The following is a 14288-nucleotide window of genomic DNA, read 5'->3' on the forward strand; positions in this document are numbered from 1 at the left end:
AAATTGGGGAATTCAAGCAACATGTTCAGCCCGAAATTTCCTGATGGTTATGCATTTGACATTTTATAACGAGTTTAGAATTTTTGGATAAAATGGGAAATGGGTATGTATGGGTTGATAAATTTTGGAAATAGTTTAACTTTCGGGAAGAATCCCGACGACTCGACTGTTGGTTTTGAGCTTTGAAAGAGCTTGCGGCAAGTCAGACTGAACGCGATAGATCGTTTCTATATACATATTTTAAATCTAAGCCACGAGATAATGTATTCCTCTGTTGTTCAAAGTGTATGGTCTTGATGAAGAAATTTCTTCAACGAAACCAAGCAGGTTGAAAATATCACTTGTTTACCAAATAACTTTGCATTCTCTGTAAATGATGGAATCTACCTCGAATTCCACGCATCATTTCATGATGACTGTAGCTAAGTGTTGCAATTACTTTAATTGTTCTTCGCTTCTTGAAGTAATTACGTTTAATATTTTATCGAAATTGTGGAATGCATGACTAATGTCCGAATACTCAAATCACAGATTTTGATTACCCGAAAAAAATTGAATATAGTAAAATCATCTCAAATAAAATATCTAAAATAAATAGGTATAAAATTGTCTTCTGACTTTCATCAACTAGTCAACCTTAATTTTAAACTTCTTCGTAATTCGATTTTAGTGTAATTAAAAACCCTATTCTGGGTTCTTGCTCGATAAGTGGGCGACCGTAGTCCCACGCATGAGAACCGACCGAAAGCTGATGAAAATGGAATGAAGTTGCTGGGCACGAAAACCGGTCAAACGGTGCCACGATAATATTTTGCATCTTAGTGTCTGTATAAACTCTGAACTTCAACATATGAGCATATCTGGCTGAACAAACTTCGCGGCCAGTCGTATTTATGAGGACTACTGGTTTTCGTGCCATTCTCCTCCGAAAACGGCGAAGGGTGTGTGATGATGAAGTGGAATGCGAATACATGCATAACCGGCACCTTTGCGTTCCGTGTTGCCAAATATTCGATGAGTGTAGAGTTCATTTTTCTGATCAGATAAAATATTTTAGTAAACAATTTCAAAGCGGAGTTTTTAAAGAATAGTAAGAATAGTCAGTAAGAAAACTTACAAATAACTGTCAATTCCGTACATAAATATTTCACAAGTTCCAGCAAGAACTGTTCATTTCGTACCTAAATATTTAACAACTGTATGTGTATTATGAAATATGAAGATAATTTTCAGATTTTGCTCGAAGATTCTAAAAAATTGCTGGTTTTTTATATCTTTTCCTCATGAATCGTTTAAGTAACTTTCTGTGATATGTTTCGTTTTTAAGATTATGGAGAAATCATAAGATGAAATATCAAATTCGAAGAAGTGAGGTTAGAAAGCCTTGCTTTGACTATGGAGTCAATAAAACATTCTTGTTTTGCACAAAAACTCGGAAAATCCATCTGTTTCGCTCAGACACAGAACACGTTGATAGATTTCCATACGTATGGAAATAAGTTAATAATTACTTGAACAATTTTTGGTTATGGAGTCGTTTGTTGTAAATGTTGAAAAGCCATTTTGTAATTGACTTAAATATCTAAAATAAAAAAAGAACTTTCATAACACCGAGGCTAAGCCTAACACTTTTTGGAAATTGAACTTAAACTTGAAAATTTGCGTTAGTTTTCGTACCAAATCGCGCAGAAGTGAAATCCTATAATTCTGGATCCGCGGTGCCACACCGGACTATAAAGCTTCAAACAAAACTGAAGAACAAACACTGGGCTCCCAAATCTCGAGATACATCAATGAGCGCGATGTCTTCGAATTTTGTCAACGATCTTTGACTTTCCTAGTTTCGGTCATTCGATTCCCAACCCCGCACATAGGGTCAGAAGGTTTTTATGGCCCGAAGAGGCGAATGACATTAATGTTAAAGCCTCTATAATTGAAACAAAAAAAACTAAACTGCACATAAAACCATACTACTTCAACAATAATCAAATAACAAACGGACGAGTTAGATCATAATAGGTCTCAGCCTTGCAATTTTCTTTTCGAAGTATATTAATCACCGGGAGCCTAAATGAATCTCCAACTCATCCCGAAGTCAGATATGGATGAAATTTTCTAGCAACCGATGGAATCATAAGACCTTTCATTTGAATCCCAAATTGTGGAAACCGATTTGTCATATACTAGAGATGGTCGGGGAAGCATTTTTTCAAACCCGAACCCGACCCGTACCCGATCGAAAATAAAAAAAACTTTCATCCGTACCCGACCCGAATCCGAAAAAAGTCCTTTAACCCGACGCAAAATGTCTGTGTGTATGGGAACAAAAATATGCACTTGATTTTCCCAAAAATGGTTTAACAAATTTTCACAAACTTATACGAAAGGTCATACTTTTCCATAGAAAGCTATTCAATTTTATTCCGTTGTACCGGATGTAGTGGTCAAAAACTCTAAAACGGAATTCACTTCATTTTCTCATAGATGACAAATCCGATCATCAACTTCGGTTTAAATGGAAGTCCTTATGGCCTCAAAGCTTGCTATTGATTTTATTCGGATCCGACTTTTGGTTTTGGAACTACTAGGTGAAGTGTGTTTAAAATTGCAAACCATCGTTTGGAGCGACGATGAAAAAATGGTAAAATTCTTCTAAATTTTACTAAAAACTGTTCACAACTTGAAAAGGTTCAGATATCACCATGTAACTGCTGAACCGAACAAAATTCAAAAGCAAGCTCTGATAACTGATAACTCTCATTTGAATTCAGGTTTGTGAAAATCGATTCAGCTATCACAAAGAAAAGTGTGTACACATTTTCATCACATTCTTACCCTTACATACACACAGACATCTTCTGATATCGACGACACTCGGCTCTCCGTTGGATAACCAGTTCTTGTAGTCACTGCATATGAGGAGAAGTGAAAAAAGAAGTTTGATATCTACAAAGCAAAGTCTTGGCATTACATTACTTTTGTAGAATTTAGCCTTTCTGTTTCAACAGACTTCGCAGCCGATTCTTAGCGTACAGAATCATTGCATGACTAGTACTACGATCCTTCTGAAACTATGAATCCTTCCAGGTCGGGGAGTTCGATGCCTGTAGCAGACTGCAATTGTACAGCCTTAATTAAGGAACCGGAAGTAGGATAAAATTTGATAACAATCTTTTGAAATGTTGTGTTTTCTATGCGAAGAGTAAATCTGTTCATTCAGCTCCAATAATTAATTTTCACTTCTTCGTTATAGTCGATGGTAACTGGCATTCAGACATTTAACCACCTTTAATTCTGGAACTGAAAATCCGATCCATACGGAGTTCATTAACAAGTGATGGATGTATCCTTTTTTCTTTATACTAGCTGTGCGGGAGAATTTTGTCTCTCCCAAAATTCATATCTGGAAACAAATAATTTCTAGCAATCATGAATTCATCCGAGTTCGAATCAGATTCAAACTGCAAATTCGTCAAAGGATCTAAGTTACTCGCATTTCACTCCAAATTTTCCAAATTCATGAATTGAACTCAGTACTTTGTTTCAAGGCTGGTGAAACATGTTACGCCCAGGTGGGAAATTTTTCGTACCGGGAGGAACGGCCCACCATTTCTAAGTATTAATGTATAAGTAGAAATGATATTCATCCCTTAACAGAAAAAGGTCGATTTTTGAATAAAATGTTGTTTCGGTATAACGTAAATTCGAAATCTGAAGCGTTTTCGGTATTTTGTCTCGAAACAAAATTGCGCATTTAATGGTCGAATACGATATAAAACTGATGTGCGGTTTCTCGATCTGTTGATGTAGGACTACATAACTCCATGATCGAATAGCAATGCCTTGGTATTACTTTACTTTTGGGGAAGAACACTAGAAAAAGAACACTGACACTAAGAATCCTTCCAGGTCAAGACTCGAACAACGACAACTAGCCTATAAGACCAGCCCCCTATGCATTGAACTGCCAACTCATGAACAAGGTCATTGATAATTTCCTCGGATACAAAGAAACAGCTGATTGTCGATCAAAATGTGTCACGTGTGTATCGAACGTCGCACGAAACAATTCCATAAACAGTCCAGCCACTCATGTGCGTAACACATTGTTCAGAAAAGTCCCGAGACTGACCCAAAGATGACGTTTGTGATGTAAAATAATCTTATTTTTCAAAAGTACCAACCTTCAGATGACATGTGTTAAATTTTGACGTCAATCATACTGCAAACACTAAACCTATCGACATGTAAGTGACGTTACTTATTGATTTACGAAACAATGTAAATAACGAATTCCTTGCATTGATAAAACATTGTTTTCTAAAGGGAAAAAACGTTGGGCTAGCACTCAGCAGTGGGCTGAGAATAGTTACTCGCACTCGGATCCATTGAAAAAATACAAAGATTTCGGGTATTCTGTCATCCGGAAAAAATTAGTCAAATTTTGAAAATCATACTGGATGAACGCAAAATCAAAGCTCGTAAGAATAGGTGTGCTGAGATGGTTAGCACATCAATTAGATAGGCTTTTACGATCTTACGCTAGAATCTGGACATGAAAATCGTCTTTCCAAATGTTTTTTTTTAATTTATTTATTTGGAGCAGGGAAAAGCCCGGTGGAGATGAAATTTAGAAATCTCTCTCTCCAACAGGCATAAAACCTCCTCATCATTTGTATCAACAGATTACCATGATCCAACAGATACATTTAGGCCTAACACTACAATTAAAACTAACAGTTAAAACTAAATTTATTACACTATAACTAGTTGATGACACCAAGCATAACAGTATTAGTACTCTTACTTAGAAGGTGAGAGAGAGGAGAAAAGTGGTTATGTAAATTGAAAACAAGGGTTGGTGGAGGGGGTGCTAAACGAGCGAAAACGAACGACGGGGTTGGAATCAGCATGTAGATCTAATTAGTTATCAAAAAGATGGTGGTAGTCAGAAAAAAGAGGAAATAACGACCAGGTTAATTTAGGCGAGCGAATCTAGTTAGTTTCAAATAAAGATGATGAAGAGACGGAATAGGGGTTCCAGACAGATCCTAATCTGACAGGTGACTATGAAACAATCGTTTAAACATGTTTCGAGATAAATGAAAGTCGAAGACATTGGAACAGTTGTTGCATTTTCGGCACATACTGGAGAACGGCTCATTGTAACCATAATTTGTTCTTGCAACAGGTAGCCATGGTCGTTGAAAATAAAACAAAAGCAACAACGCATCAACGATCCAGAGAGCTGTTTGGCACTGTTTAGTCGCTATAAAATGGATTTCGAGCGTTGGTAAGAAACATGGATCGAATATTTTTCTCCGGGGTCATATCCGCATTCAGGCGGAGCAAGCCAACCAAAAACGCAATCGGTAGCTGGAACAATTTTGGTGGCAGCTTTTAGATACTCGAGTATAATCAACATCGACTATTTTAAAAAGGAAAGTAGCACACAGTTTGAAAAATCTTGTGATTTTACATCTTTATAAGAAGCACATAAATGGAGCGTCATATTTCACGCCAATAAATATTCAAAGATCAATAGCAACAGTCGACTTGAACCAAGAACCATCAGATCACAAAGCACCGCATTTAATCGAGTGAGCCACGGAAACACATTTCTGCTTAATAAATAATTGATACATATAAACATATTTAGTGTCACTTGGTAGCCAAGTGCAAATTACACTAGGAGTCAATAAAATTCTGCACGAATGGAATATTGCGTCATTTGACAAGTTAAGTTGTTATGAATCGTATCTTTGTAGAATCATGTTACCTGTAAACTTCATAATTTTTTACTTTGCATCAAAAGTGATTTTAACATTGAGTTATTGTTGCGTTTGAAGAACGAAATCGTACGAACGGCCTCATACGAAGAAGAAACAATTATCTTTAACCATGACAATACACCGTGCCACAAGTCAATGAAATCACTGGCCAAATTGAACGATTTGGGCTTCGATCTGTTTCCTCACCCACCATATTCTCTATAACCTAGCCCCCAATGACTACTTATCCTTTGCTGATCTCAAAAAAGTACTCTAGAGAAAAACAATTGGCTCAAATGAGAGTCATCTTTGCAATTGAAACCTATTTTGAGGCCATGGACATTCATCCAATAAGTAATGTATCGAAAAGTTAAAAAGTGCTAGAACGATTGCATTTAAATGTGAAAAGTTAAAATTCCACCATAAAATCTCGTTACGCGCCAAACGATTCTATCAATAATCTAGTATTCATATCTGGCTTTTAAACGGACATACTTTGCACAATTTTCTACGCACCAATCATCAAAGATCTAGCATGCATTGAGTGGAAAATTTCCAATTCCATACCGAACAGTTTTCTAAATATTCTCCACTTTCCCGATGGGTTTTCCTTATTATTTATATGCTATATTACAGGGAAAGCCGAGGCGGATAGCATGAGAGCAGAATTGTGTAAATCCGTGCAGCCATTCTTGATTGCTGCCCGTACATACATTTTGCATTTTTTTTATATATGTAGAAAAGTCTTTCTGTGTGAAAAAATAAATTTCAATATTAGCAGGCCCTTTAATGTCCTATTATAGTTTGATTAAACCCGTCTGTACGAAGTTCTAAGCCAAAGTTCGATTCATACTGAATTATCGCTTTTCCGTACGACCCTTTCCCGGACGAATCAAGCAAGCAACCGGTTTAAACTTTTCCCGCTGTGAGTCTGAGTGAATCGAGTATCTAAGTACTGTTTTGCTTTTCCTCCTCACACAGACTTCAGATCAGCGAGTCATAAAACTGTAGTGGTGTAAAATTCAAGCGAACGATCTGCACCTCTCCGATGGCTAGAGTTCCGCCTGTGCACTAGACGTTTGATAACCATAAGAGCGTTCAAAGGGATTGAAGTTTGTCAGTCACTCAACGAATGTCGACCGTGGTGGAAGTGAGATCTTGGAACCGGTGCCAACTTGAATCAATTGTCCTGCAACAAAGAGTGAAATATTTTCCAATTGCAAAAAAGAAAACCGAACGAGTTAATTTTTTAATCGCAATTCATAAATTTTACGGTGCCTGACTTGTGTGACATCCCAGTGTAGAAACAAGCGATCATTTCTCGACGCGAGTTTGCATGATTTATATGACCCAGACGCTCTGGGATGAAAGTGCCTATACGGTTCCGAGAGTGAATACTAGTGTAGAAGCAAGAATAACACTCGCGAGATTAAAATAAATTAGCGACAGGAAAAGCGCACAGACGAAGCTCTGGAAATGTTCGTATGTAGCTCACGGCAGTCGACACGATGTGAATGAATACAAGTGAAAGGCAGTTAGGTCGTTTGGAATAGATGTGTTTATTAATGTGAAATAATTTCGGAACAAGTTATTGAGAAGAAGTATTTCCGACAGAAAAACAAAAAAACAACGAGTATTACTTCAAGTGAGCCAATGGTTTTTATTTTCTCAATATTCATATTTCACTTCCCGTGATGGAATTCGTGACTTTCCTTTTGCGTTCCTTCGGTGGCACATTGTATGAAAGTGAATGATAGCCGTAACGTTGTCCGTCCTGTTTAAAACAGAATGGTCACTAATGGACTGTTTTAATGACAATCGAGTGTATTTCCTGCTTAAGCATGCACCAATTGATGACTGCTACAAGATTGTATCAGATTATGGCGTTGCGAAAAGAAAGTGTACATTTTTGGTTTGATTTTTTAGTATTGTAATTGAAACATTGAAAACTGGAAAAACGAACTCGACCCGTTGTCATAAAATTTAAATCGGCAAGATGGATCAACTATGGTCTTAGCCAGTCTTCCCCGAGAAGACAACAGCAAAGGAAAAAAAAAATAAATCTGTAAGAGGTTGTGGGATCTCATTTTATTATTGTACAATTAAATCATGGCATAAGTCTTCAAAAGTTTAGAAGTGAATGAGATATGTTTATAAAAGTCGAATTATTGTTTTGGAGTCTGAGTTTTAAAACCGGTTTCCAATATTTTGCGAGGAAAACATCAAGCTTTCTCGTCCGATGAAAGTCCCTTATGTCAGTCTGTTTCCTATCTTTCCTTGTTTTTTTGAGCATTTCTCCCGGACTTACGTTTCTTGAGGAAATCATAAATTGATCACAGAAAAAGGATCATAAATCACTACTGCTGCTTTGATAATTTCAGACAAAATTGTTTTGTCATGTTACATCATTTTCTTTTGGAGTATGAAAAGGAATTTATTATTTTCGATACTAACATGACTATAACATGAAAAAAAAATTTCCATTACACTATCGTTTCAAATAATGTATAACACAGAGTTGAATCGATACGTTCAAATTTACATTTGCTGAGAATTTCGCATGTTATTAAATGAAATTTTACCTGTATTTTCAACTCAAAATCCGTCTAATTTCCAAATCAACTTTCCAACAGTTTTTAAGTTTGTCCAAAATTATCGTTAAAAATGTTATTTCTTACCTTTATATCCAACGTGAAACAACAGATTTTATTGGGTGCTCCTGCTCGTGGCATAATTCAGTTCGTCATTATCGTTTGACGCACAATCCAGTATTGTTCAGCATAGCTCCATTTGCACCACGAAACCACGTATATTCATATGCGATCAATTCACACCAACGTTGGCCCCAAAGCTGCAATAAACAACATCCGAACACACCTTCACGATGTGCGTGAATATTTTTTCTAAGAATTCGCCACTCTCTAGCCGGTTGTTTACATTCAATATGCCCTGCCAAACCCGTGTGTTTATCCATGCCAAGTTGATCGTATCAGTCGTACAGTGTGTTGAAGCTATCAGGAATTGGGACACAACGAATGCTTGGGTTCGTGTTGCTGTTGTTGATAAATAGAAGATATTTTTAATTCATAACTTTGTATTTTTTTTTGCAAAAACCGAAGGCAATTAGCATATATTTCTGACGTATTAATGGGAAGAGAAAGCAGAGAATTGCTTCATTGAAAAGTAATACACAGTGAGACAGCACAAAATTCGATTACGATTATTGTTATTGTATGCGCGAATTACTCAACTTCCATTCAACGATATCTTCACTTCAGCTCTATGAAACAATATCAAAGAAAAATAAGTTCGAAAAATGTTCAATATTGGTCTTAGAGCATTAGAACGAAGATAGCAGATTTCTCGCACATGAATCTAGCATATGAAATTCATGGTGAAACTCAGATGAAAATGGGTAACGTTATCTTATAGTAAAATTATACATCAGTACGAGAAGCAACAATTTCAAATTGTATTTAATTAAAATCAATAATATAATTCGATCGAATAGGAAATTTTGCATTTTGTATCTTGATCGAGTTCGAGTTTTCCATACAAAAGTATCACCCGATCTAAATGCAAAACGGAAATTCGTTCATCCGATTGAAATATTCCCATTCAATCGAAATGCAGAAAGGGGGTGATTATTATTGCTATATTTGTTTATTTAGCTCCGGTTGCAACCTTTTAGGTCATGCGATGGGGCTAGTTATAGCTTATTTTTCACTCGTAAGACAAATAAAAACGATATACTACTGTGGGCAAAAAATAGTAAGACCCTACCCCTCACCCACCCCATCAAACCCTCAACCCTCGGACCAATTGTTAAAATCAATTTCCGGAATAACCTTCAATGCGCGTAGCGATTCCCGTTTGATTCCTTCAATTGACTAAAAACGGCTTTCCCGGAACGATCGTTTAAGTTTGCTGAATAGCCAGAAGTCACACGGAGCTAAATCAGGCGAATACGGTGGTTGCGGAACGATATTGGTTAAATTTTTGGCGAAAAACAACGATTTTTGGCGACGCTGTTTTTCGAAAAAATTGAGTGATTTTGGAATCAATCGTGCTTTCACTTTTCTTAGGCCCGAATGATCTTTCAAAATGGTTTTTACTGATCCTTCCAATATTCCAACGAATCCAGTAAGGTCTCTGACTGTTAATAGTGGATTATCGCGCATGGCAACTGACCGTCAGCATATTCCTACTAATTCATTTGACTTTTGCTGCCTTTTTCAAGTGAAGCTCACAGAATTCATCGTCAGTTGAATAATCGTACCTAGTCATTTGAAGTTTTGCTTGCTCAGTTTCAAGTGCCAAGTTGTCCAGTTGTTTCATTGTCTTCGCTCTTGGTAGTGAGCAAGTTCGAATGAAAAGAATTATAAATGAAGTAAAGTATTAAAAATGAAAACTGAAGGAGGAAACTATTAATTTATGTATATTCTGTAAATGATGTTGATCAGTTGAATCAATTCGAATGTTTACATGAACCTCATTTGAAGGCCGCTCTCACACTATTGAAAGAGATGTGTTGTTACTTCAAGAGATCAACTGACGGTGGTTAAACTGAGCTTTAATTGGAAAAGAAACGAGTGAAGAACTGAATGCTGCCCGTTGGTACGTCAGCGAACGTTGTTTGTGTCAGAGTGTGAAGTTTACTGCAGTATGGTTATCGTCAATGTGTTCCACATTCAATTTCAACTGAATTGAACGAAGTTTTACTGCAATGGCACCAATTCCGTGATTTTTTTTTACGTGTTCATCATCAGTTGATGTAGATGGTCGTCCTGGATGTGATTTGTCGTCAACGCGTTCTCGACCCTCTTTGAACAACTTTTATCAATCAAAAACACATGCTCGCGACATACAATTACACCAAAGGCCTTTTGCAACATTCTGAACGCTTCGGCATCAGATATTTGATTTCGCACACAACATTTAATGAAACTTCTTTGTTGAATAATTTGACTCAGTAAAATTCGTCGAGTGCACTTTTAATACTTCAGAAAGACAGACAGTATACTAAACACTGATGAATACTTTAACGTGACACTTGACATAGTTGTCACTGACAGTCATACCATAACTATAAAAAAAATTCGACGAATAAGGTTTCCGCACGAAATATAATTAAAAAGTCTTACTACTTTTTTCACACAGTACTAAGCCACAATTTTTTTACTTATTATCTTATATGCTTGAAATTTATGAAAGCATATATTGCAAATAAATTCAAAACATTGAAACTTAGAGTTCTCGTTTTAGGTAAAATCGAAAACAAAATAATGATTGAAATGGATGTCTCCAGATATTCCTTACAAACCAAGTACTTTTCGTAGCTATTTTATTCGTTGATATAAAATTATAGTCCCATTTTCTGGATTAATCTAAATACAAAAAGCTTAGTTGAGCTTAGTTATTTCGTGATGAAAACAGACTAATCTTAAGGGGCTTAAAATATCGAGAAATAAGTTTGCGAAGAGGTGGTTTTGAGGATACTTCTTAAAAATCATGATTGGCGGTGTCCACTGTATCTCAGCGCAGACTGATCAAAAGTGAACAAATCAAAGTAGCATAGTTAAATTAGAAGTTTTTCTAGACTTCAACGTTTCTGTTTAATTTATTTTTAATTTTTGGTGGTTGTGAAAACTACGATTTTGCACGAAAAAACGCCATTTTGTAGCTGTAAAACCTGCTCAAAGCAACGAACAACGAAAAGAAAAACGTTGGGGTCAGCGGTTTTTTTATAAGTAGAAAGTGTGTGCAAAATTTGAACAAAATTGGTGCAGCAGTTTTTGAATGACGATGGACACGTACTTTCAAAACCTGCTTTCGAGAAAAACGCGTTTAAAGTTTTTTGTCTATGAAATCAATGGAAACAATTTATTACTCAAGGGAGCCCGTAGGGCCTAACATTTTCAAAAAATCATATTTTTGCTTTTATAATTTTTTTTAATAACATTTCAAGAATGTTTTGTCAAGTTTTTAAGTCAAACGAAGCAGAAATCTTGGATAAGTGTGAGGAGCTCTTACTTCTTCGCAGTGTGAGGTAAGCAAAAGTAAAGGCCCACAACTTTCAGAATTTTGTTCCGATAGCCTTGAAAATTTCACAGAATTTTCTTGAAATGATTTACTATGAGAAAATGATAAATGATTTTTCTAAAGTGTCAGATCCTACCCGCCCCTTAATGAGGGATGCACTTTTATTATAAATCGAATGATTTCAAACACGCAGAAAAATTTATTTTAAATTTTAATATATTACACTTTGAATTCTAAGATATATTAGTTTGAATCAGCGCTTATTTTCATTTTCCTTTGATTCTTGAAATAATACATTTGATATTTACTTCAAAGCATCTAATCTTTATAAATGAGCATTAAATTCAAATATGTTCCATTTCTACCTGAATTTCATTTCACTTGGATTCAAATACAATTGTTATTTGATTCAAAGCAAATTAGCTTTGTTTCTAAAATCAGGCTTTCATGCGACTGGGTGTAGATTCAATGATGGATTTTTTTTTTAATTCAATAAATTGTTATTTTAAAAGAAGTATTGACTAATTTTTATAAATTAAATTTTTATTTATTATTGAATGCATTTTGTGCGTTTAGCTAAGTACGGTTGCGGTATTGACTCCTCTACTTCCTTTCAATAATTTCCAAAATCTCTACTGTGAAACCGTTCTCTAAAATGAATACGAAAGTAAGTTCCCTGTACATACATAATTCATAACCTACCTATCCTATGAAAGCACTCACTATAGTATCGTACAATTCGAACGATTTCAATAGTTCAGATTCGTCAACTGCTTCGAAATTTATTACTTCCTCGAACAACGTTTTCTGTTTGAATGATGTAAAAAAATGAAATCTTAGCTAAAGTTGTGTTCAATTTCACAAAATCAACTAGTTCCAATATTTGATTCAATGGAAATATTTTAGAATAAAAAATTTCTGGCATTTGATTCGAGGAATTTTAATCAACATCCATGAATTTGAAGACTCAGTATATTTGATTCAATTTAATTCAAGAGTCAACATAATTTTTTATTTGAATCTATCCAACGGCATATTTGATTCAAATACATCTATACAATGTACTGTAACAAGCATTTGATTCAAATAAATTTTTGATTTGATTCAATAAAATATATGTGTACCGATAGTAAATAGTTCGCGAAGTTCAATATAGGTAGTGCCTCACGATAATTTAGTTTTAGAAGAATTCACTCATAGTATCATGTCTGTTAGTCTGTGGTTGATCTCTCATCTCATTAGTAAAGCCACCATGTTACCGATTACACGACTTTCGATCTATGAACTGTGATAAAATCGAATACAATATCTTCACTTTGGTTCCAAGAAGCAATATTGCAGAAAAAGTAGGTTGTAAATTGCTCAATTCTGTTGTTATGACTACTGGAGGAGCTATCCTAATTTGAACCACAATCCATCTTCTCCTCAAAATGCGCATTTCAATTAACTTTCCTAAGTGTACCACCCAAACCGGCAGAAATTAAAATAAACCTTCGGTTTAATTAATTTTAACCAAATCCTAACTCATTGTCCGACTAATCGAAAAGCGTAACGCTGGCTTCTGTTTACCGCCGATTCATGCAAAGACGGCACACGTCCAAAGAGCGCACGGGTGGGCTGGACAACGAAGATTGAATTCTCATTTTAGATTATCGGTGATACCCGGCGAAATTAACTCTGAAAAAAAAAGTTATTTGCCATCTAGTTCACATCACAACTCACACGAACAACAACACAGTGCAATAAACGGCCTACTAATGACGCACGAACGATTTTTTCTCTTTTTCTCATAGTGTTGAAGCGTACCGGGGTTTGCTAAGTTCCGACGATAAAAAATGATTCCGTTCGCGCGGAAATTGTTTTACGATTCGATGGTTTACAGTTCGACATGTTAAAAATTCTGTTCCACATATGCCAACGAAAGTGAATCGTAATTTGGGCATAACTAAAATATATCTGTTAATATAATCTACGTTGCACCTGTCTTACTAATGACCAAAAATTCAAAATGTAATATTCTTCGGTTTTTTTTGTTGTTGAAAATGTATACCTGAAAGTTTGCATATCGATCTTAAAAACTAAACAATAAGAATACTTTGTTCCATTAGTGGCAGCGACACATTTATGCTAGGCTTTCCAGACAATCCCAGTTTTAATATCTTTCCTCAATACTATAAAAAGAATTTACCTGCTTACATTCTTTACCTGACATACAGAAACAAAAACTCCTTCAATCAATATGATTCTTTTCCTGTTGTCCATAACATCCTGTACTTATTCAGTCGTTTCCCCTAACGTGGATAGCAATTCAGAAATTGCACCTGAAACCATTCAGAACTCTGAAAATGAAACGAACTGCATAGGCGTATTGGAGAGGTAGAGTACATTGACATTAACGTCGGCAATACGCACATTGTACCTATCGGTTCTATACAAACCAAAAAACACCAAGAAGCGCAAAAGGAAATTACGTTA

At 35.6% G+C, this 14288-nt stretch overlaps 1 protein-coding gene across 6 annotated transcripts in view; it reads left to right on the forward strand.

The window, feature by feature from the left end:
• LOC131439187 (NAD(+) hydrolase sarm1) overlaps window positions 1-14288 on the forward strand; it is a 139763-nt gene that overhangs the window by 47489 nt on the left and 77986 nt on the right. The window contains exon 1 of one of the 6 annotated variants that reach the window (XM_058609910.1): window positions 6896-7416. The exons of the other annotated variants lie outside the window; for them this stretch is intronic. The gene's annotated coding sequence lies outside the window, so the exon portion shown is untranslated. Of the gene's footprint in view, window positions 1-6895; window positions 7417-14288 lie in introns of those variants that run through there. 6 annotated transcript variants of the gene reach the window in all.

This window comes from Malaya genurostris, chromosome 3 (assembly GCF_030247185.1).
Source record: "Malaya genurostris strain Urasoe2022 chromosome 3, Malgen_1.1, whole genome shotgun sequence".
Classification (NCBI taxonomy): domain Eukaryota; kingdom Metazoa; phylum Arthropoda; class Insecta; order Diptera; family Culicidae; genus Malaya; species Malaya genurostris.